At 42.6% G+C, this 25,155-nt stretch overlaps 1 protein-coding gene and 1 pseudogene across 1 annotated transcript in view; one reads left to right on the top strand and one right to left on the bottom strand.

Moving 5' to 3' along the window:
- CCBE1 (collagen and calcium binding EGF domains 1) overlaps nucleotides 1-25,155 on the top strand; it is a 226,333-nt gene that overhangs the window by 133,393 nt on the left and 67,785 nt on the right. The window lies entirely within an intron of this gene.
- Nucleotides 20,091-21,140, bottom strand: LOC123787545 (glyceraldehyde-3-phosphate dehydrogenase pseudogene; annotated as a pseudogene).

Raw genomic sequence — 25,155 nt, forward strand, 5'->3', positions numbered from 1 at the left:
GAATCCAAATATAACATGGCCAAAATTGGCATTCGACTTCACTGAAACATTACTTGACCCTGATTATTCCAGTACATTTATAAGAGACCTAAATTGTATTGCCTTTCTGGATCCTGTCTATAATTTTCTCAGATAATGGATAAAGATTGAGCTGTGGACGCCTTTGGATTAGAGGCAAGATGAAGAAACCAAAACCCCAAGACAAATAAATAAATACAATCCTAATGTTTAACTACCTTCCTCTATGGAGGAAATGTTAAGGAGTGTTTATAGTAACTTCATTAATTTCTCAAAGATAGCAATGGATTAAGTGTACGTTGTTTATAAATGCCTCCTAGTTCCATTCTTTTATTCATCATGGGAAATGAGAAGACTATGTAAAATTTCAGAATTTTATGGACTCAAGATTATGCATTGATCTTGAAGTCAACCAGGTGCATCAAAGAGGATGCTAGAGGTGGGGAGTGAGGCATGACCCCTAGGGAGAATTTACCAAACAGAATTCCCCATGGTGCAAGGGCATGTAGAATTTGAAAAAGCCTGTTGATGATTACAAACTAATCTTTCAAAAACAAAAAGACTATAGAAGTAAAATTAATAGAACCCTGTCTGATATCACATGATTTAAAAGAAGCTGAAAATCATGTTATTTTACTATTATGTGGGTTATAAAGCAAATCTGGCAATACAACCTTTGGGAGAAACTTCGGAGAATTTCTCATTTTAGTTTCCAAACTGCTTAATGGAAGTTTAGAGATCTTGAGGAACCAGAAGAGATAGTCAGGGGGCTCCTGGGTGGCTCAGTCGGTTAAGCATCGGCCTTTGGCTCAGGTTGTGATCCTGGAATGCTGGGTAGAGCGTCACACGCTCACCAGGGAGTCTGCTTCTCCCTTGCCCTTTGCCACTCCCACCCCATGCTCACACACGCGTGCACGTGCGTGTGCACGTGCACTCATACACACTCTCTCTCTCTCTCAAAAAATAAAATCTTAAAAAATCTAGTCAGATTCTTGGAGCTCCGGAGAATTAGGATAATATTAATGCGAATGGCTTTATGCCTTGTCTGATTTTTACTGGTTCACAGACCTTGTATTAGTTGCCGTATAACAAAATAACTTAGCAGCTTAATACTTGTTTATCATCTTAGTTTCCGTTGGTGACTTACTCAGGCACTGCTGAGCTGGGTGCTTTCTTTCATCACCTCTCACAGGCTGTAATAAAACATCCGTGGACTGTGGTCTGTTTGAAGTTCAACTGGGGAAGAATTTGCTCCCAAGATCATGTGGTTGGTAGCAGGATTCGGTTACTCATGGGATATTGGATGGAGGGCCTCAGTTCTTCACTGACTGTTGGCCAGAGGCCATCCTCCATTCCTTGCAAATGGGCCTCTTCAGTGTGCTCTATCGAGCATACAAACCAAGGCGGCATTAGAGCCAGCCTGCAAGATGGAGGTCGGTCTTTCATAACCTAATCAGAAGTGGCATCCTATCACCTTTGCCATATCTATTGGTTAGAAACAAGTCACTACATTCAGCCTACCCACAAGGGGAGGGGATGACAAAGGGGATAAATGCCAGGAGACAGGTGTCATTGGGGTCATTGTAGAAGTCTGCTCAGACTCCTAAGTTCTTTCCTGCCAGGCCAACCTAATTGTTGACTAGAGAGAGAGAGCCTGTGTCACTAGTGTCTGCAATATGTGATTGACTCTTGGCTGTTTTCTCTTGTTCCCTCATGTTAGGTATTGATCTTTGAGTTGTCATGGGTCGCACCTTTGGCTAATAGTTCCCATAATTAAGAACAAATATTTCAATGCCCTTAAATTATCCTTTTGAGAATTTGTATTACTTAATAGGATAGCCAAGAAGATGTCTGTGTTCTATAGAGGGAAGGAAGGAGTGACAGTTTGGGAGATGTCCGCTGAACTCTTTGTTTTTTACCATTGTTCCTTTTTGAAAGCATCTCAATAATAGATACAAACCTGTTTATGATTATATTTAATGGAGCTAAGTTGTACTGAAAAATAATGGCTTTATCAGAGATATTTATGGATGGAAATGAAGAGAAAACAAATACGCATGTATATTTTGGCAACTGAAGATGAACATTGTTCTGAAGTTCTTTGAAATTTGGGGATTATCTGAAATTTACTGTGGAGTTTTTTAGAATGAACTCATCCATTTCATAGCTTTTACTCTAGCTATTCTGTACTATATTAAAATGTGTTCATATCATTCCTTTCATCCTTGTTATATGGGACCATAAATCTTCAGATGTATTATCTATAAGACATACTTAATGAAAAGCAAGATGTTTTGTTAGATATCACCTTGTCTTGCAAGTGTAGCTTATTTATAACCATATTCACTTATTTTTTTAAAAAATTCATTTAGAAAGCGCCTGCACATCAGAGTGGGGGGAGGGGAAGAGGGAGAGAAGCAGACCCCCCCTGAGCACAGAGCCTGACACAGGGCTGATCCCATGACCCTGAGATCATGATGTGAGCCAAAATCAAGAGTCAGATGCTCAACAAACTAAGGCACCCAGGTGCCCCTATAACCATATTCATTTAGAAATACATATTGAATTTACTGTATAAAATAGCTCATTTAGTCCCCATAATGCCACTATAAAGTAAGCACTAATATCATCTCCATCTTCTAGATGGCGAAAGTACCATCGAAGAGCTTGTGACTTGCCCTATGGCACATGGGAAGGGGTGGAACTGTGAATCAGATCCCATTAAGGTACATCATGTAGTTCAACTTCCGTTTTGATGGATGAGATGGAAAACATACTGAGAACAGAAGGATTAGCCAGGTTCCTAATGAATATACACATTGAATGCCGTGTACTTTATTAGCTTGATAAACTTGGCAGCCGCACTCAGTATATGTCACATTGGCTTGGCTTGCCTTGTCCTGCAGAGACTATAAATACCATATAGGGAACTCTAGAATCTGAATTTGAAATTTAGGGACAAGATTAGAAAATGGCAGCCTTGAAAATGGATCAGAGCCAGTATAAAATGGGTGACATTAACAGTTGACAAACCCCAGCCCAAAATAGTTTTTAAATCTTAGCTGATGACATCAGAGGTCTCACAAATGTTCCCAGAAACTATGCACTGAGAATTTCCTTTTTTTCTAGTTTATAAGATAGCAAAAACAAGAAGAACACAAAATGTTCTTTTATTTTGTTTAGCATCAAGAAATGAGGATGTCCATTTAAAACAATTTTGCTCCACAAGTTTGCGTCTCTCATTCTTCTCATTTGTTTCTCTACTGTCGTCATTACCATGTTGTGGTTCTCCTGGACTTCTTTTCCCCTCCTTTTCTCTGGGAAAGTCGATATTTTCCCAGCCCAAGATAACCTTAACTTTGTACATAAAGATCTCCCTCTTGCAATTTTTTGGATATTTTCAAATACAGACCTCTTTCTTGCATATGCTGAAACATTCAAAGGAGTTTGGTTGACAAGAGAAGTGAGCTCTAGAAGTGGTATCATGTTGCAGGGAGAGAATGAGAAGGAAGGAGGAAGATGGTGAGCCCAATGAAGGGACACAAAGATTTCTTGAGTACTTGCTGTGTGCTTGTTTCATAGGGGTATTATGGGGACTAAATGAGTTATTTTAAAATACCTTGAAGATTGTATGGAACATAGTAAATGTAATATGTATTTCTACAATGTAAAGAACCTCAAAGATGGCATGTCATTGGACCCTCAAAATTCTCCCGTACCAGATAAGAAAATGAAGGCTCATAGAGGTTCTTTTGACCAAAGTCTTCCTACTAGATTCAGAAAGTATCTTTTAGATGAAATATTTGGACTTCACAAATGTTAGAGAATACCATGAAAACATCTTGTATTCACCTGGAAAAAAATAAAACATGACAAACAATTGAAATCCATGTATCCTTCTCCCCGTGGAAGAAGTACACACTATCCCAAATCTGGATTGTTCTATTTCTCTGAAATGTCTTCTTGCTGATATATGTATGTATTCCTTAACAATAAATACTAATATTTTCAAGTATGTAAACTTTGATAGAAATGGTATCATGACCTATCCTTTCAGCTTGCTTTTTGTACTTTACTGTGTCCAAATATGTGATACTTTTCTGTGTGTTAAACCACAGTTTATGTATCCATTCTCTTGTTGATGCACTTTTGGGTTATTTCCAAAATTTTTAGTTATGAAAAACAGTGCCACACTGAACATACCTATATATATACACCCTTGTACACACGTGCCTGAATTTCTCAGTGTCCCAGTCCTCCGTGCACTTAGGACTGGAGCTGCTTAGCAATACGCACATTTCCAACTTCCCCAGGCGTGCACATCACTCTCCAAAATGTGCTAATTTTCACTTACGACAGTAGTATTTGAGAGTTCCTGTTGCTCTCCATGCTTATCAACATTTGGTTATATCACACTTTTGGGTTTCTGCTATTCTGGTGAGTGTGAAATAAATTTAATTTGGATAGCTGTAATTACTATTGATGAATCTCTTCCTTTTACAAAAGAGGGCCAGTGCTTAATGAGTACCCTCATCTTGACAAATCTCAAGTCTCCATTCACCAACTTTGAGAGTCTCAACATTTCTTAGTACCTTTCCAGCATCAAGATTTAATTATGCCATTGATTTCATTATTGCTGAAGGCAGAACTACAACATTCTGAATTGCTTTCCCTAAGATCCAAGAAATTGTAGTACAATTTTCATAAGTCTGTTATATAGACTTAAGAAATCATTTGTAGAAACTGTGGTGTAACATTTTATTCACCTCTCTAAAAATTAGGAATAATTTTTCAGTTTCAGAATAAAAATGGATAAAATGGGATTTTTTTCCTTTCTAGATCTTAGCACCATAACTTATCACTTTTCTCCTTCCCATTTGCCCAGTGAGTACTCGACTTTGATGTGCAGGGTCAGTTTGGTGACTTCCAAGATGAACAGGCTATGAACTCCAGGTTACACAGGTCTAGGTCCCAGGCCACAAAGTTCCAGGAGACATTTCCAAAGGAGTGCAGAGAGGTTTCTGGAACCAAACAGAATCTGGGGAGAACCCATTCTTTAAAGCAGTGGTTCTCAGATGTCAGCATCAGAATCAACTGGTGGGCTTGTTGAAATGCAGGTGGCCTGGCTCCATCCTCAGAGGTCCTGATTCAGTAGGTCTGGACTAGAGCTGAAAATTGACCTTTCTAACAAGTTTCCCTGATGCTGGGGACCACACTTTGAGAATCACCGCTTTAGAGCAATTTACCCCAAAGTAGGGGTGGTACTGCACCAGGATGGAGCTCCTGGTGGGACTCAGGGTCACATCCACACACAGGTAATATGTGATAGTATAGTGCAAAGGTCTGGCTGGTTAGGTGTATGAGTGATTTCTGTTTTCTTCTTGGTGCTTTTAGGCGTAGCCTACATATTTTAAAGTAAGCATGTGTTTTTAAATATTAAGGACGAGACTAAGTAAAAGCAAGTGAAGCTGCAGGGCCTCACAGATTAGGGATTCAATAAATAACAGATGGTTCTCATTCTGAATTTGAATTTTTAAAATTCAAGCAAAAGTTTTAGTACATGATCTGAATGTTGCAAGTGTGTTATTTTAGGTCAATAGACTTTTAGGAATGTATGGCTAGGAAAACTATGCTCATAGTAGTCATGCATTTATTTATCATTATCCCACCTTTAGTAATCCTCTGCCTTGTGCCAGGTTATGAAGAATGAATCACACAATTTTTAAAAGAAACAGTCACGATGATGATTTTCCAAATCGGTTTTGGGGTTGGTTTTTTTCCTGTTGTTTGAGATCTCCCAACGACATGAATCAGCCCAAGATTGTGGATGCCCAGGACATGTGATGATAGTCATGTGATGATTGTCATTAGAAACTGAAGTTATGACCTACTTAGGTAAATGGATTGATGTATTTTTGCCCTTATGTATATACATGGACACATGCACATATCTATAAGCCATATGTGAAATGAATCACCTGAATAACTTGGTTATTGTAACCAACGTGATCTAACGTTTCTGTGCATGGAAAAGCAAAATAACTTTTAAAAAAATAACAATTAGGAGCAGACACATGGCATGAAAGAGGAATTTTAGTGTTTTTTTTTTCTTTTTAAAGATTTTATTTATTTATTTGACAGAGAGAGAGACAGCCAGCGAGAGAGGGAACACAAGCAGGGGGAGTGGGAGAGGAAGAAGCAGGCTCCCAGCAGAGCAGGGAGCCCGATGCGGGCTCGATCCCAGGACCCTGGGATCACGCCCTGAGCCGAAGGCAGACGCTTAACGACTGAGCCACCCAGGCGCTCCAGAATTTTAGTGTGTTGGTCAAGGTCTGTGTTTTAACCTGGATGATATTTATACAGGTCTTTATTTGATAAACATATGTTTCAACCGAATATATAATTTTCATGTTGATCTCTGTGTAGGTTTCACACTAAAATGCTTTAAATATGAATAACGTGAAAACCAAATAATTTTCTTTCCATAGTGCTTATTACATTTCTTTAAAAAAGTTAAGCATGGTAATTAGAGTTCGTATATTTGTGTGTGTGTGTGTGTGTATGTAAAGTTGGAAAAGTATGGACTAAAAGCAAAATAAGAAAGTGTTATTCTACATATAATATCTGTCTTTATAACTGGTCTTCTGTGGGAGGATTTAGTTATTTTAAGTGTTCTAACCAAGTTTTCCTGGGTGTAAGTTTCAGTTCTTATTTTCTATTTCAGAAGACAAATTTTAGATTCATAATCGAAGCAATGGAAAGTTGTATGTATGTACTTCGGATATCACTAACACCTCACTGTCCCCTGACAATTCTCACGGTCCATTTCTTTTGAACTACCATGCTCAGAATAAAATGTCATTTCTAATTGTAGTCTTTGTTTTCTTATTTCTGAAGATTTTTTTGAACATCTATTTAACATAATGGAATGAAAACCAAGAATAGCATGGGGAGGGGGGAAAAAAGAACTAGGACCAAGGTTTCAAAATATTATGAAAAGGAAATAATCAAACGCAATACTTCCCTTTTATGTTGATCCTCTCATCCTGGTTCCTCGCCCTCCACACTGAGTAAAGTCCTCTGAAGCCTGTAGGCACTGGTGACCCACCAGACAGAAGGTTGCAATTACCAGCACACGCAGCAGTCCTGGGCTCCACTGATGGGATTTGGTGGAAGTGGACAAGGCCTAGCTGTAAGGAGAATGGGCGAGGCCAGGGTAACTTTTCATTTTATATAACTGTTGTCTCCAGAGGAAAGTTTAATGAGAAATCTTTCTATTCCAAGTTCTGAAGTGGCTTAACATGGTAGAAAGAACATGAACTTTGCAACCGGGAATTCACACTCCCTCCCATTTCTGGCTGTTATAATTAATCTGAGTTAATTAACCATAGATCTGTGAGAATGTTTCTTCAGTCCATGGACCTGGTATCCTGATCTTTCACAGGATTTTGAACATGACACGAGACAACCTATGAAAAAAGGAGAGGCGGATTACTCGTACTTAGTAAATATTACTTCCCGCTTGTCCCTGCCCAGCGAATCATAGCACTGGCTGCTTTGTAGGTTAAACAGGCTGTGGGGCCAGGTCCACCTGCCTGGCCCCGATTTTGGAAGAGAGGAATTGAATGGGCTGTTAACCATGTTTCTGGACACGGGTCCTGCCTTCTGGACCTTCACCTAAAAAGACCACAATATAAGAACATAAAACGGAGAGATGTATAGAAGGCCTCAAGTGTGTGTATTTGGTGCCTAGTAGATGAAAATGACACGGAAGTAGGTTTGTAAAGCAAATTCAATTAGCGTGGCACATGGTCATATTGGGGGCCAAAGGGAAAAGTGATGCCACTTCCACTGGGTCCCTCTCAGGGGCCATCGGGAACTGGCCAGTGCAGTAACTGATGGGTCTGTGTCTTTCCCTCTTGGGTGCCCGCTCCTCCCAAGAGCCCAGAACTCACTCATGCTCAGCACTCCGGCACCTGGCCCAGCACCTGTCCATTGGATGAATGAATCCTCAGCATTTGAACAGAGGACCTCTAGGTTTGCCCCAGCATGTGTGTTGCCGTGGTGATGTTGTCATGATACTCTCAGGAGGGTCAGGTTTCTGGAGGCTGAGTCCAGGACTGGAGCTCTGCAGAACAGTGTTCAGGGTCCTTGCCTACTTCGTTTTTAATTTGCTGAGGTGTGTGTGTGTGTGTGTTTTGAATTAGAATACAAGGACTCATGGGTTATCTCGTGACTGTAGATGGGCCGCATCTTTGTGATGACCTGGAGGGACCATCCTTTCAAAGCGGTGGCTGTGCAGGGATAATAGTGAATACTGCAGTATTTTTTTTTTAATTTTATTTATTTATTTGTCAGAGAGAGGGAGTCAGCGAGAGAGGGGGAGTGGGAGAGGGAGAAGCAGGCTTCCCGCTGAGCAGGGAGCCCAACGCGGGGCTCGATCCCAGAATGCTGGGATCATGACCTGAGCCAAAGGCAGACGCTTAACGACTGAGCCACCCAGGTGTCCCTACTGCAGGAATTCTTGCTGCCCCGCCAGGCGTGCTTCTGAGCACCTCGCATTTTTTAAGCGTGTGGACGTTTTTCAGGGATTAAGGATTACGGTGAAAATTTAGCATGTGTATGACAGGATATCCTATAATCAATGTAGTCTAGTTTTAAGGTGACCCGTGTATTATCCCGAGATCTTTGTAGGTGGACTGTTAACCAGGAATCTGTATTACTCAGTTGCCAAAATGGACAAGTAGTCAAGTGAATTCCGTGTTAATCTGAGTCACACGTGAGTGTATGAAGCATCCAAATCCTAAATAATTCTTAGTAATCTGACGTCAAAAGCAACTGACATTTCTCGGAGTGCTATTTCTGTACCAGGCATCATGATAAGCATTTTACATGTTTTTTTTTTAAAGATTTTATTTATTTATTCAACAGAGATAGAGACAGCCAGCGAGAGAGGGAACACAAGCAGGGGGAGTGGGAGAGGAAGAAGCAGGCTCATAGCGGAGGAGCCTGATGTGGGGCTCGATCCTATAATGCCAGGATCACGCCCTGAGCTGAAGGCAGACGCTTAACCGCTGTGCCACCCAGGCGCCCCAGCATTTTACATGTTTTATGTTGCTGTATATCAGAACAACCCTGTGAGGTAAAGGCTGTTACATGAAAGCCAGAGGTTAGAACTATAAGGTAAAGACTTTGTGTCGTCTGACTCCACACCACCTTAATGAAGAAATCAATGGGCAGATGGCCAGAGTGAGTTGTCTGAAGTCAGGAGGGTCAACTGATGGAGTTGGGGCTGGGCTTCACATATCCTACCTTGAACTCCAGTGTTCTTTCTGTTACACTGTATTTTCCTTATGATCCTCTTTTGGGTTCTATCTCTCCTTAGTTGACTTATTATAATATGTTTCCGGGACCCTCTTTAGAACAAAATGGGCTTTCATCCCACGCTAAAGTGAGTATGCTTATTAACTACAGCTACTGTACCCACATGCTCCTCACGTCAGAGCTCCCACGTGTTGTGCCCAAGGCCCTTCTACCCTGGAGCCCCTTCTCTCCTGCCTGGAGGTGTATCTCTGCCATTCTGTAGGCATTTTCTGCTCTTGCCATGCCCTGGAGAAATTCTTTACGGTCTTGAACTATCCCTTTGCTCATCTGCTATCCTTTCGATGAAATGTCAAAGACACGACTTATAATAACCAAGGTTCTGATCTCCCGTCATCTGAGAATCCTTCCTGGGCTGCTGCTCGCAGTTATGTCCCCATTGTTGGCAAGCCTGCCCCTCTCAGATCTCTGCTGCTTACTTGTCCCAGCTGTACGCTGACTCGAATGGCTTTATTTTATGTTTGTGTGTTTTGGCTCCCCAGATGAAATGCCATTTGAGGGTGTCACCTTCCTATCTTAAACATAGTCCCTTAAATGCATAGTAGGTACTTCATAATTTTTTCCATTCCTGAGAACATCTTTTTTTGCTCCCCTCCTTCATTTTTTCTGTCTAATAAGAGGCCTGATTTGATAGCATACGAGATTCTTGGGCAGGAGAAAGAGGAAGATCACGTGTGGTTGAAAGTGAATGTGGTCTTTTATCTTGAATGTGTCTCTTTTTTTCATTCTGGGGACGGGGGCACTGATGAGGCAGTATTTCATGAGTCTGGGTCATTTCTTTTTTAAAGTCGGGAGTTCTTTTTATTCAGGGGTTGTGTGGCCAGCAAGTTGATCTGAGGGGTATCAAATCATTCAGCTTACCCTGTGATCCCTTATTATTTTGGAAGAACACTGACTACTGTGATGTATTTCACGAGACAGCCCTCTCTAGAGGACGGTCCACCTGGGCTCTTTGGTATTTGCTTGAACAGTCTTGAACCCATCCATTCACGGCCATCAGTTAGCTGACATAGAATGGAAGACTTTTCTCATTGTAATAAAGCATTTGATTAAAATATTGTTTAAGAAAAATATCATTAATTAGAGAAACTATAGATCCAGTACTAGAACAAGACAATGTCAAAATAATTGGGAAATCTGTATCTATAATAACAACAGTAAAAGTGCTTTTGATCACCACGGTATTTGAGAAGAAGACTGTTTTTAGAACAATGGGGAAGTGTTACTTATGCAAAGTATATGTCACTATTCTCATCCTCTGTTTTGTGCCATGAACCACAGCTCAAGCCAGGTTTTCCAGAAAATTACAGAAGCCATGTCACTTTTAAGAATGCCAGCTGATAGAGGAATTGAAAAGTAGCCTCAGAGAGTGGGACGTCCAGCCTACTAGTCAAGGCCAACCTAACCTTGATCCCAATCCCTCCTATTTCCTGAAAGAACTTGTCCTATTAGTCATCCTCACTCCGTTATTTTCTGGCTTCTCACCTAAAAATAAATACTCCAACACTGGTGCTGGCTATGGTCAGTCTCTCTTCCCACTCAGCATCCAGAGTTCTTAAAAGAATCATCCATGTTCACTCTCTCCATTGTTTCATTTTTACCCTTTTTCCCTCAAGTAGCCCACAGTATTAAGCCTTTTGCCTACACTGCTCTTCTGAAATTGTTCTTCAGATAAACAGAAGACCCTCTTGTGTGCGGTGTTCATTTTCCCACTCTTACTGAGGCACTTGTTTCTCCTTAAAGCTCTTTATCCCCCCCCCACCCCGGCCTTTTTTAAGCTCTTTACCCTTTCAGATTTCTTAAACATGGTCTCCCTGGTTCGTTCTCTCTCTCTATCTCTCTGACCAGTTCCCCCAGTACACTCACTGGGGTTCCCCAGGGTTTCATCTGTGGCCCACCACTCTTTTCTTGGCTCCCTCATGGCACATAAGATTTCAACGTTCACATTACCTCTGCGGCCGAGGGCTCCCAAATTTTCCCTCCGCTCTGGGCTCTGCGACGGCTGAACTCATGTACTCGATATTCCAGAAGAACTTCGGATTCAGTGTTCTGCCCCCACCTACTTCCTCTTCATGTGGTGTTTCCAGTGTTTGTGGAAGTGCCTCCCACAGCTCTGTTAGAAGCACAGAAGTTGGGGCGCCTCGGTGGCACAGCGGTTAAGCGTCTGCCTTCGGCTCAGGGCGTGATCCAGGCGTTCTGGGATCGAGCCCCACATCAGGCTCCTCCACTATGAGCCTGCTTCTTCCTCTCCCACTCCCCCTGCTGTGTTCCCTCTCTCGCTGGCTGTCTCTATCTCTGTCAAATAAATAAAATAAAATCTTTAAAAAAAAAAAAAAAAGAAGCACAGAAGTTGTCTTTGATTCGTTCTCATCTCCCATGTCCAATCTATCAGCATGCCTTTGGGTTAAATTTCTGAGTAATTATTTCTCGTATCCATTCCCTGATGTTTTTCCCTTATCTTCCCTCTCTGGGCTTCTGTGACAGCCTCTCCTCCTAGCTGGTCCCTCAGACTTCAGTCTTGTCATCGTCGGATCCTACTGCTCGGTTCCAGTTGGAGTCCCCTTTCCACAGATGGCATATATGGTCATGGCATTTCCCCTCCCCCGAGAACACAGCATTAAGTCTGGATTCTTCAACATGACATGCAGGACCCTGACTTTTCCCCTTGACCCAAGAAGCAGTCTAGATGGCTAGATAGAGTCAGAAGCTAAGGACCCTGTCTCTGTTGGAGACCTGAGAGGTCGGTTCTCTATCCAGAGGCCAGGACAGTTGGTTTAACCTCTTTGCCTTGATTTACTAACTTGTAAAGCAGTTGCTAACGCTGGCCTTCCATCATCTCTCAAGCAGATTTCCTTTTCCAAACAGCTTCGCCAGGTAAGGAGAGGAGCTTGAGCCCTGAAAAGTGCGTCTAGGAGACCTGAGCAGAGGGCGAGGTTCTCTGGAAGACACACTATGTACGCACATACTTTGTAGGCAAACGAAGCTGCAGAGCTGGTCAGGACTTGGGGAGTTGGGCCTTTGGTCACCGTATCCTGTGCTCCCTTAACTATTTGTCTAATCAGCAGACTTTTTGCAGAGCCTATATCCTGGCTTTCTGTGCGTAGGGCGTCTCACAACCCAGGGTTCTTGGGGCTTTATAGTGGGCCAGCCTGAAGGCACGTGGTAAGCAATCAAATGACTCTGCTTTGATGCAGGAGGTGGACTGTTGTTACCCAAGGTGGAAAACTTCAGTCACAGAAAGTGGAACTTCTACATGGATTTGATTTAAATTAACCTATCTTGGGATGACATCAATGATGCTGAAGGCCGTCCTGTATGAATGGAAGGCATGGCACTGTGCAGAGTCCAGGCACAGGAGACGTGGGGTCCAGGACTATCCTGGTCCTGCCCATCATGGGCCATGGACACTTGACCTCTTTCAGCTTCGATGTTTCTTCATCTCTCATCTCTAAAAAGGGTTTAGCACTACCCAGCCCTGACTACCATCCACTGTGGTCTTTAAAACAAAATTTAGTAAATGTGCATGAAAGCACCTTGACAACCCTAATGTGTTAATTAGTTACAAAATGATGTTCTAATTATTACAGTTCATAGTCTTGTAACTGTAACAGAATGGTAGCCAGGCACCTTCTATATGCAGTATCTAATTTAAACTGCACAACCCTTGAGATAGAGGTTGTTACAGTTCCCATGATACAGTTGATGAAATGAAGACACAGAAAGATTAGTAAGTATCTTACCTAAGACCACCCAGCTGGTAAGTAACAAAGCCAGGTTTTGAATCTGGAATGTCTGACCTCAGGATTCTGCACTTTATCGGTGTGCATGCGGCTTTTTTGCCAAAGTAGCCTGCCTGCTGGTGGTCTCTGCGCAAGCTTGTGTCTCAGCTGGGAATGTCTTGATCCCTCTGATTCCGACCACTATTTCTGCCCCGCAGTGAATCTCAGTACATGCCTCTTCAACTGGCAAACGAGATTTTAAACTCAGTCCTCAATGCTGATGAGGGTGACAGGGTGGACACTTTTACTTCATGTTAACAGGAGTGTTCATCGATAGAACTTTCTGGAGAGGGATTTGGCGATCAAGAGCCTTGAAGTCCTGTTTAAGAATTTGTGATAAGGAAATAACCAAGGTTCACGTAAAAGGTGTCTATTAAAGGATTATGTATCTTAGCATAGAACTTCAGACTCTCTAAATACAGTGGAAAGAAAAAGTTCAACCATAGTTTATCCATCATGTAGAATATAATGTAGCCAATAAATATCTTGTGTTCACAAAGTGTTTGATGACAGAAAATATGGGACTTTCAAATTAAAGCCAAGAACATAACCATATAGTGTACAGTCCTTATTTTAATATGTATAATATATATGTATGATACAATAAGATGTGCTCAGTGTTTATACATGAGAAGTAGGGTTATGGAACATTTTTATTCATGCTTTATATTTTCCAACTTTATGTTATCACCATGTAGGATTTTGTTATTTTTTAGAAAAGCATTACTTTAAAATCTTTTCTCAGTGTTCACTAAGTCCAATGAATTTAGTCTTTTAAGAATAGAATTTCTAACAATTTTTTCATTCTGCAAAGCCTACAGATTTCCTGTAGCACTTTGTCCACATTGAAAAATAAAGTGAGATCAAGTGGCATGATGACTTGTAATCACAGGCCGATGGTGACATCGAACTCTTAGTTAAATCCCTTATTTCTCCACCTGAGTCTAGAGTGAGAGAAACAGAGAAAGGAAATCCTTGACTGATGGCAGCACCCACAGGTGTGGGGTAGAAAGCCGGAAGACACTACGGCAGAGCCCTTGGGTCCACTGCTGATTGTAAAAGCTATGTGCCATTCCCCAAATTCCTTGCTGATCTGTATATTTTGGGGAAATGCTTCCCGAAAAAACAAAGGAATTTTTTCTCTAGAAGATGTGTTCACTCAGACTCCTCCACATTACTCATGAATACATTTCTCGTCACCATAACCAAGAGCCAGGGAAATCCGTATTGGGGGTGAGGGGTGGGAAACAGTTGTGTTGAAATCATGAAACCCAAAAAATCACAGTTCATGATGGGTAAGAAAGGCAGAGCTGGGGGATTTTTATGTGTGTAATGCTTTTTGGAATTTGGCTCTTAATTTTCAACTTAGTGAAAATTTTTGTTTGCTTAAAATAGTCATCTCAGCTCTTATGAAGCAACATTTGAATGTGAGTCTGACACATGGGATTTAGATGTTGCTGGCAGGGAGGGTTCAAGATTCCACTTTGGACTGTAAAATCTGCACTTCTGGCTGAGAGATGAAGACAGATGGATGGAGTAACGGGAGAAGTTCAGCATTCAGAGAATATTGTTCCAGAAAAATAGCTTTATGGTCCTTTTGTGACTGATGAAAACCAGCAAAAATCTATTACTTTTGAAAACACTATTTCAACAAAACACCCAACTGCCTACACTGCTACAGTTCAGAGGCATTGTGCCAGGTTGGATTAATTCGTATTTGTGTTTAGCATGTCTGGATCTTGAGGCTTTGAACGAACATTTTTTAGAGAAGGAGGTTGGTGGAAAGCAGGATGCTCCTTTTGGCAATCAGCCAAATCCAACTCAACTGAAAATCATTATGGAAAATTGGAGACATGTGGTTCCGGTGGATGCTGCCCTGTCAGGGAAAATGAAATCCATCATTATTCTGAATCTTGGAGTCAACCTTGTTTCCTTCGATGGGTTTTGTCTGCTCCTTTGTGTGCAGGAGCCTGCAAAATTGCAACATGTTGACCCTCCCTGTATGGGTGTTTTGACGTTTATCTGAAAAGTCCCCATTGCAACAAGTTACTTGGAGAAAGTTCAAACATATGTTTCTCCCATGAAAGCTGTCATTGATTCATTACCCAAACAGGTAAACATAGCCTGTGTTGAATTCTGGTTAATCCCAAACTCATTAGTGGACCAAAGTTTACATTGAACATCTAAATTTTGGTAGTGGTACAAGTCCTAAGTAATTTGGGACATGTTTCCTTTGAAGAAGCAAGTTGAAATGGGGAGAATAAGCTGTTTTTCTAATTATTCAAATTATTCTGCTGTAATAAGAGAGCCTTAAAAATATCTGAAAATTGGAGCACCTGGGTGCCTCAGTCAGTTAAGCATCTAACTCTTGATTTCAGCTCAGATCAGGATCTCGTGAGATGTGAGATCGAGCCCCACATCAGGCTCCTTGCCTCCAAGGGAGTCTGTTGGAGATTCTCGCCCTCTGCCCCTCCACTCACTTGCGTGCATGTGCTCTCCTCTCTCTCAATCAAGTAAATTTTTAAAAAAATATATCCAAAAACTCAGATCAAGTAATTGAATTTAAGGAAATCTTAAAGATGAGGCCAAAGGTTATTAAAAGCTCTGTTGACTATAGCATAGACCATGGTCGTATAATGCTGTCTAAAAAGGACAAAATTTTGCAGCCATTAGAAATTAAAGTTTGAGGTAAAATGCTTATTCGGTGAAATGAAGTGAGAGAAGCAGTATACACAATAGCATATCCGTATGATCTCAGCTATTTACCAAATACATATAAAAAAGTGAAAGAGTTACCAAATACTTGATACTCTGGGTTGTAGAATTATGGGTGATTATCTTGTTCTTTGTATCTTTCTATAATCTCTAGGATTTATATATTTAGATATATGGGCATATTAACTTATCATAAAATGGTAATATAAATTACCAATCTTAACCATTTCCAAATAGTGATAAAAATATAAAAACATAAATTAGGTATCCCTGGATTGATTCAAATGCCTATCAATTCAGAAGTAACCAAAGAGAATCCTTTTTCACCCAGTACATATATTTTTCCCTCTAAAACATATCAGTTTAGTGAACACATTGTTTTTCACTGTGTGGCATCCACTTTGTCTTCCTAGTAATGCCGTCCGCATTTTGTTTCGGAGAAATCATTCTTTCTCACTCTGAGTGCAGCATGGAGTAGACCTCCCACGCTGGTCAGAGCCTGGGGCTGAGGTGCGAGCCAGAGTGTGAGCCCCAAAGTCGCATTGCTTGGCGCGGCGTTGGGCACGGGATCCAGTCTGGGCTGGTGGGAGAGAGGGAGTCCTAGGACTTGTATGGCAATGATGTTATCCTATGAAACATCAGACCTTTGGACGTGATGTTGTGAAGACGTGTGCCTAGAGCTGCAGGGAGGTGTCCAGCCGATCTAAGAATGGAGCAGACCCAGGAGCTGCAGTGCTGGGAGATGGATCCCGATGGCACTTCTCACACCCTGGAATGAGGCCACCCTTTAAATCTTTCCAGTCGTCTGAGCCAGTAAGTTCCCCTCCACCCTAGTCTCATCTGGGTTAAATTCTCCTTCAACTGCATGAATACCAACTGGTACAGAAACCATGTAGGAAAGTAGGGTGATCAGATACACTGTGACGTTTGCGCTGGTCCCCTGCTGTGTTGCACAACCTATAGTCCTCCTCTTTCTTGTCCTGTTGCCCTTACCCTCGCAGGGTGAGGCACACCTTCACCGGGAAGTGTTTAGAGAACGTGGATGTTGGAAAGCAGGGCTGAGGAGACAACTTCTGAGTATGCTTTCCTGTGCGACATGAGTTCTGGGAACGGGGCTCCCGGGAGATCTAGTTTGTGGGTTCCCCTGCCTGTTAAAATCTGTGTTACGGCACCACAGGCGTTAAAGAGCCAATATTCACCATTTCTAAGCAAAAAGCCTTCCTGCATTCTTGTTCTTCTGTCAGATCAGCTGGCACGAGCCATTTCACTTGACCTCCTATTTGTCAAGGCTGGTCTGTATTTAAAGTGTGGGAACCGTGCATGTGTGGAAATTTCATCCTTGATCCTTCACTACTCTGCGCTGACCTAAAAAGCCTCGTCTTTAGGTAATTGTTCCTTTTTTCTTATCAAGTAAGAGATTCTCTTGGTACAGAGATTTTCTTGGTACAGAATCAGGAAACACTGATAATCCAAAATTTAAAAATGAAAACCACCATAGTTCTGTCACACAAAGACAACATCATTTAACATTTAGACTGGGAAATGTTACGGATATTTAAAAATAGGATTATGTGGTAATTTCTTAGTCTTTTTTTTCATTACTAAATTGACCTCTTCCCAACTCATTACATATTTTCCAACTACATTTTAAAAATCCTGGTACTCCATTCTATGGATTCTATCACTTATGTAAACAATGTCCCATTGTTAGATATTTAGGTTTCTGCTTATGCTTTCATTCCTGTCTAGGACAGTACAAAGAACATCCTCGAATGTGTGTGTGTTCATGATCATTTTATTAGAACAAGTTCTTAGATACTGGAGTTCTCTGGGTCAGAGGGAGAACCAAATATTAAGGGCTTTTCTCTTAAGTTGTCCTCCAGAAAGTTTATAGCAATGGACCTTTCCAGCAGCATCGTATGACAAGGTTTCTTTCTTCACACTCTTGCTCTCTTACCATTTGGGGGGAGAAAAAATTCCTCTTTCACACTTGCAGTGTTACATGTGTGAGGATTGACCATCATTCTCCCACACTGGACTGTAAGCTCTCTGAGGACAGACCCAGCCTCTCCTGCCAGTACCTTCCCCAGTGCCTCCCACACAGCAGTAAACCTCAGCGAATTTACTCTCAGTACATCGTTTATGGACAGAGGGATAGAAATGTTTGCATACATATATGTGTGTATATATGCATGTGTGGGGGTCACTTCTGATGTGCATTGCAATGAGCCTGAAACTTTGCGCTGTGGATAAACTCCAGAAGCTTCGGAGGACTGCCTACATAAAACTAAAAGTGATCCCATCTCAATCACGCATCACGTACGTTGCTCAGGGGTGCTAGACTGTTCTTGTTTTAATCGCTCAGATTTGCTGAGCATTAAAACCAGGTCTGATTATCAAGTACCGAGTCTACTTTCTTGGGTCCCCTTCTCTCCCTGCCACACCATGCTAACAATTCTACAACTGAAAGAGTGCTTTTTTAAACGTTTTTAAAATAGATTTTAATTCGAAACAAAGACTCTGGGAAGCCATACCTTTTCCAGCTTATTCAGAGCTGTTCACGGAGACCATTGTGCATCCAGAGGACGCAGTCATTCTCCTATTTCATAAGAATAGTCTGCAACTTCATGGTGTCTTTTTCTTTTGCTTCATTCCTCTTCCTGTGCTCCTTTTCAAGTATGTCCGAGGACCTCCGAGCTGGCATTGATCTGCAGCGAGGCTCTTGGTGGAGGGACCAAGAGCCGGACGGTGGCCGAGACCCGGGGCGGAGCCGCTTTCAGAGCAGGCTGCCTGATCGGTGTCAATTTGTGGCTCACTGGCCTGCTTGGAGGATGGTTTTGTAACAACACAGGTGGACATGCTGTGGGTTCCCCCAGAAGCTGACCCGGAGACCAGGATTTATAGGTCTGTGGTATACTTGGGAGCTGATCCCACGGGACACTTGTGGGGGAAGGCAGCCAATAGAGGGTGTGCGTCAAGTAAGTCAGTGCTCTGGGGCCCTGGGGCTTCATCCTGCCGGGAACCCTGGGAATAGTATAAAGTCAGAGGTAGATCCAGTCCTTGGTTGAGAGCTGCTCCCAGGGAGCCGTTAATTCCCCAGCACCATCTCCTCCCTTTGGGTGGCCCTGCCAGTCGGCACGCGGGTTCTCGTAGCCGGACAAGGCGCTGAGGCAAAGTGAGACAGACGCCGGCTGGGTCCCTGATGGTAAGTGCTGCGTGTGTCTCCCTGTAACTTCATGGCCACACCACACGTATGCCACGAATGCTACTTTCTGTGCTGTTTGCGGGGGAGTTACGACCCCCCTCATCCCGGTCATCCCACTGGCAAGTAGGCAAGTTTCACACATGGGCCTTAAATTACGGGAAGAATAAAGACAGCGGTGAATGTGATGGCCAAACAGAGAAGATCCATTAGCAAATGAGTGAGTTAGAGTTCTGTTTATAGTCGTGTTATGAATGGTTTGTTTTCTTAATCATGACCCTATAACCAAATGTGCGTAAGCACTAACTGAATAATGTGCCTGCTACTGGTTGAGAACTGAGCGATGATAAATAGAGGAGGACTCCCAGACAGGGATCTGGTCAGCTGCTGGAGTCCCAGCCTATCAGCAACTCATCAGAGTGGAGCTTTTTTTTTTTTTTTTCCTCTCCTAATCTGTAAGTTTGCAGGGAGGGGGGTAGCTGGCAGCTAAGACACTATTTTTTTCTTCCTCCCAGCCTGTGTGACATACTTTTTTTTTTAGTATAGTTGACAATGTGACACTAATTATAGGTGTACAGCATAGCAATTCCACAACTCTGTACCTTGTGCTGTGCTCACCCCGAGTGTAGCTTCTGTCACCGTGCAACGCGATTACCACGGCATTGACTATACTCCCTGTGTTGTATGCCCCTATGTACTTTGCTTTCCCTTTCCTTAGGAGACATATCTAGAAAAATGATGCTATAGCTAATGTCAAAGAGATTACTGCCTGGGTTCTCTTCTAGGAGTTCTGTGGGTTCAGGTCTCATGACATCCAAACACATACAATCATACTCATTTTATTCCTGTGACTTTTTTTCTTTTTGGCTGGGTACAGTATACTTTATTTATGGTTTGTGACAAAGTTGGGCTCCCCAAGCCCCTCCCTTTCTTCAGGGAGTCTGAGATGGAAACTGTGTAGAGGTCGGGAGATTCTCAGTGTGTTGGGGGGTGAGTTAGGGTGAGGGCTCCCCAGCAGCTGAGGACCTTTCTCTTCCTCTTGCTCTCGCGGGACCCTGGTGGTCCAGGGGCTCTTGCTCCTTGGAGGCCAAATGGACCAGAAGGTCTGCCACCTGGTTGCCATAACCAAATTCATTCTCATACCAGGAAATGAGCTTGGCACAGTGGTCATTGAGGGCAATCCCAGCCCCAGCATTGAAGGTGGAAGAGTGGGTGTCACTGTTGAAGTAGCAGGAGACAACCTGGTCCTCAGTGTAGCCCAGTATACCCCTGAGGGGGCCCTCCAAAGCATGCTTCGCCATCTTTTTGATGATGTTGTATTTGGCAGCTTTCTCTAGGCGGCAGGTCAGATCCACAACTGACACACTGGGGATGGAAACATGGAAGCTCATGCCAGTGAGCTGCCCGTTCAGCTCGGGTGATTTTGCCTACAGCCTTGGCGGCACCAGTAGAAGCAGGGATAATGTTCTGGGCAGCCCCTCGGCCATCACACCAGAACTTCCCAGTGGCCCCGTCCACAGTCTTGTGGGTGGCAATGATGTCATGGACTGTGGTCCTCAGTCCCTCTGCCATGTCACAGATGACCGTGGCCAGAGGGGCCAAGCAGTTGGTGATGCAGGAGGCATTGCTGATAATCTTGAGCAGGTTTTTGTACTTCTCATAGTCCATGCCCATCACAAACATGGGTGCATCGGCAGAAGGGGCAGAGATGATGACCCTCTTGGCCCTACCCTTCAAGTGAGCCCCAGCTTTCTCCATGGTGGTGAAGACTTCAGTGGACTCCACAAGATACTCAGCACCAGCATCACCCCTTTTGATATTGGTGGGATCTCACTCCTGGAAGATGGGAATGGGCTTTTCATTGAGGACAAGTTTCTCGTTCTCAGCCTTGACTGTGCCATTGAATTTGCTGTGGGTGGAATCAGACTAGAACATGTAGACCATGTAGCTGAGGTCAAAGAAGGGGTCATTGATGAAGACTGTATCCACTTTGTTTGAGTTAAAAGCAGTCCTGGTGATCAGGCCCCCGTTATAGTCAAATCCGTTTACTCCAGCCTTTACCCTAGTGTCTCAGAGACACAGCTGGCACTGTGCCAGAAGATGCAGCTGTCCAAAGGGGAGGAGCAGAGAGCCTCCTGTGACTTATTCCATACTGTAAGCCCGTTTCTCCCACTCTTCTTCACCCATCTTGCCCATCCCCCTGTCCCTCTCCCTTCTGACAATCATCAGTTTATTCTCTGTATTTATAGGTCTGATTCTGCTTTTTGTTTATTCATTTGTATTTTAGCTTCCACATGTAAGCGAAATCATATGGTGTTTGCTTTTGTCTGACCTCTTTCACTTAGCATAATGTCCTGTAAGTTTATCCATGTTGTTGCAAATGGCAAAAACTCAGGCCTTTTTATGGCTGCATGATATTGTAGTGTGTGTGTGTGTGTGTGTACACACATGTATGTACCACATCTTCTTCATCTATCAATGGACACTCGCTTCCATATCTCAGCTATTGTAAATGTTTCAATGAACATGGGGCACTTGTATCTTTTTGCATTAACGTTTTCATTTTCTTTGAAAATTTCTTTGTAAATGCTCAGTAGTGAAATTATTGGATTATACTGTATTTCTGTTTTTTAATTTTTTGAGGCATCTCCGTACCATTTTCCACAGTGGCGGTACCCATTTACATTCCCACCAACAGTGTATGAGGGTTCCTTTTTCTCCACATCCTTAGCAACACTTGTTATTTCCTGTCTTTTTGATTCTAGGCATTTTGACAGGTGTAAGGTCAATATCTCATTGTGGTTTTGATTTGCGTTTCCCTGGGAATTCGTGATGATAAGCATCTTTCCATGTGTCTGTATGTCTTTGGAAAAATGTCTGTCTAGCCTCTGCCCATATTAATCAGATTATTGGTTTTTTGGGTGTGGAGTTGTAAGAAGTTCTGTATATATTTTGGGTATTAACCCCTAATTGGATATATCATTTGCAAATATCTTCTCCCATACAGTAAGTTGTCTTTTTGTTTTGTTGATAGTTTCCTTCACTGTGCAGAAACATTTTATTTTGATATAGTCCCAGTAGTGTATTTTTGCTTTGATTTCCCTTGCCTTAGAAGACCTATCTAAGCAAGTACTGCTACTGCTGATGTTAAAGAAATTACTATGTTCTAGGAGTTTTATGGGGTTCAGGCTTTATGACATACAAACATATTCAAATTAAACACTTAAGTCACGCAAACAAACTTTGGAAGATATCCACCAAAGATTTGGTAATGATTCTGAAGGAAGAACCTTTTTAAATATATCTGATATTTTGAAATCTGATTTTCCTAGGAGTTATTCATGTCAAGGCTCTTTAAGTTCTTGACAGAAATATATATATATACACACACACGTGTGTGAGAGAGAATGATTAGAACAGAGTAAGTGCTAAATGTGTTTATTATTATTGTGTTACTGCAAGCTGACTCCCATCCAAGATCCTGAGAAGTCCCCCAAAGGGGAAGTTTATCATTACCATTGAGGAATTTGTGTTCTTTAGACTCGTATCCTTGGAAAAATGTTGGGAACCACCAGGAGGTCCCGAGGCTTTTTTGAACCTACCGTTTTATATTCAAACCAGTAGAACAACATCTTCTTTCTCATGATGCTGATCACAGGCCTAGCAACAAGAGTACACGTTCCCTCTGCCCCACCTTCCCCAGAGAAGTGCCCTGCCTGGTTCAGAACCATGGACAGTGTTGTGGAAGGCAGCATTCCCCTGCCAACCCAACAATCTTGGACGTGCTGATCCTGTGACACATCTTTTTTATAATCTTTGAAACTCCCCCACCTCCTGGACCATGTATGTTGTGTGGTCAAGAAAATGGGTCTCTCTTCCAAAGTCAAGACATGGGCTGTTGAGTGACTGTGGCTCTAACCCCCTGCCAACCCCACTGCTAATGGCTCAGTAGAAAGAAACCCCACTTCTTTGCATGCCTGCTGTTAGGAGCATCTGGTTTTAAGTTCAGTGTAAATGACTCTAGGAAGAAAGGAACAAAAATTATCAGATGTTTTCACCTAATCGGTGCACACATACTCAGTCTTAAAATGGGGCTTCCATATGTCCAGGGGCTCTGGGGTCCAATGATACTTGACAGGTCAAGAATAAGACGATGTGCATTGTAGAGGAGGCAGTGAGCTTTGGTTTAAGGGGTATATAGCTTATACATAATGCCTGTATGGCACTATATTCTCTATAGGTGAGTAAATGACTTTTTACCTGAAGTAGAGCCCAGAGGGTCATCATGAATGCATATCCTTCTGAACACAAACAGGTGAAAATTCTTCTTACCCCAACAGAAGGAAACCCTGCCCCTAATGAAGCCAAATTGAGTGATCCAAGAATGTCAAATACCTGGGGTTCCTTGTAATCAACAATGTAAAACACGACTTGTTTATGAGTGAGCCAATGAATTGTTCGTAGTGACACAGTTCAGTTGGATGCCCTGTTCTCCACATCCTGTGCTCAGAAGGGCCCTAGCAATCTCACCTCCCGTTTTTGTAAAAACAAGGAAATAGAAGCATAGATGTTCAAGGACATGTGTAGCATCAGCAGCTCCTAGCCAGTGTCCCACCTTCCATGAGAAAAAATGTGCATTCTTGGTGTAGACACTGCTGTCTTACATAGTTAAAGTTTATGTTATGGACAGAAGTGCCAGGGAAGCAGTGGTGGTCAGGCGAGCTGGCTGGCACTAAAAAGCTTAATTGATATTTGGTTTATTTCAAGATGCCCTGAATGTGAGCTACGGTTGGAAAAAAGGTCAGACAATGCTTTCTAAGGAAGACCCCAGTGAAAAAGTTGAGTCTGGACCAAGTCCAAACTCTGGACTCTCTTGGCAGAGGAGTGTGGACAGCCATTGCGGACACTTACCAGTACATTCTCCGTGTTTGCCGTGATAATTCTGGCAACCACCGTGCGTGTTGCTATGCACCCCCACTGTGTTTCACTATGACCTTGCCCACGAGGACTGAGGACTGGACTCCAAAGCATCTGGAGTCTCAAGAGCCAGGTCACAACATGGAAACCAATTAAGTGGAAATTTGGTAAGCAAGCCGGGAATGTCTGTGCTAATGAGCCAAATCATCTCCTATGAAGAGAAACAAACCCTCAAGATGAGTCATAACAGGAGAGTAAACAAAGATAAACCTTGGCGACCCCCCCACCCAACTTTCCTTTTCAGTACGGGATCGGTTTTTACCCCCTATCAGTGGAATGTTAATGACTCACATCCATCCACACACGGTCCTGTTGCAACAACAAACACTGGCAGCCACTATCGGCCACTTGACATGTTTGCTGGCCTTTCTCATTTTCATTGGCTCACTCTTATCCCTCAGCCTTAACGAAGAGTTGTAGATGTTTGCATTCCTAGCCAAAGAGAGAAAAAAGTAGAGGTCTTTCTGAAGAAAATTTTTTGTCCTTGTTCCCTTTCCTTAGCAACATGGTTCCATGAAGAAGAGCAGTTGTGCTCTGCAAAGTAAATTAGAAGAAGAAACACAAAGGTTTCTCGAGCACCAGGATAAGGCGAGCACCATGCTTGAGCAGGACTCGCACGGTCTCCTCAGTCTCCCCTCAACCCTATCAAATAGAGCTTCCTGTTGTGCCCGTGTTGCAGATGAGGAAACTGAGGCTCAGTGATATTAGCTAGTCCAAGGCACAGCTGGAAAGTGGCAGAGTCAGGATTTGAACTCCGAAAGCCTGACACCTCAGCCTCTTTACTCCTGCCTCCCTCCAGAGCGGATTTTTCAAGGCCTGCAGAGGAGCAGTGTAGAGCCAGCCCAATTGTTAAGGTAATATTTTCCCAAAGGATCATTTTTCCTACTATTTAATTAATTTTCGCCAAACTCAAAGATTACCTTGGCCTTCTAACCTGAAATTGTGTCCAAGATAGGCTTCCTGGAGGGTCTGTGTTGACAGCCCAAACGAACTACTGCTCAGAGAATCAGACACCGTGAGTTTTCTGGGCTCAGAAACTCGGAACACAGTAGCTCTGAGAAGATCTCAAAAGACATGGGCGGA

This window comes from Ursus americanus, chromosome 19, assembly GCF_024610735.1.
Source record: "Ursus americanus isolate L20-20 chromosome 19, mUrsAme1.1.p, whole genome shotgun sequence".
Classification (NCBI taxonomy): Eukaryota; Metazoa; Chordata; class Mammalia; order Carnivora; family Ursidae; genus Ursus; species Ursus americanus.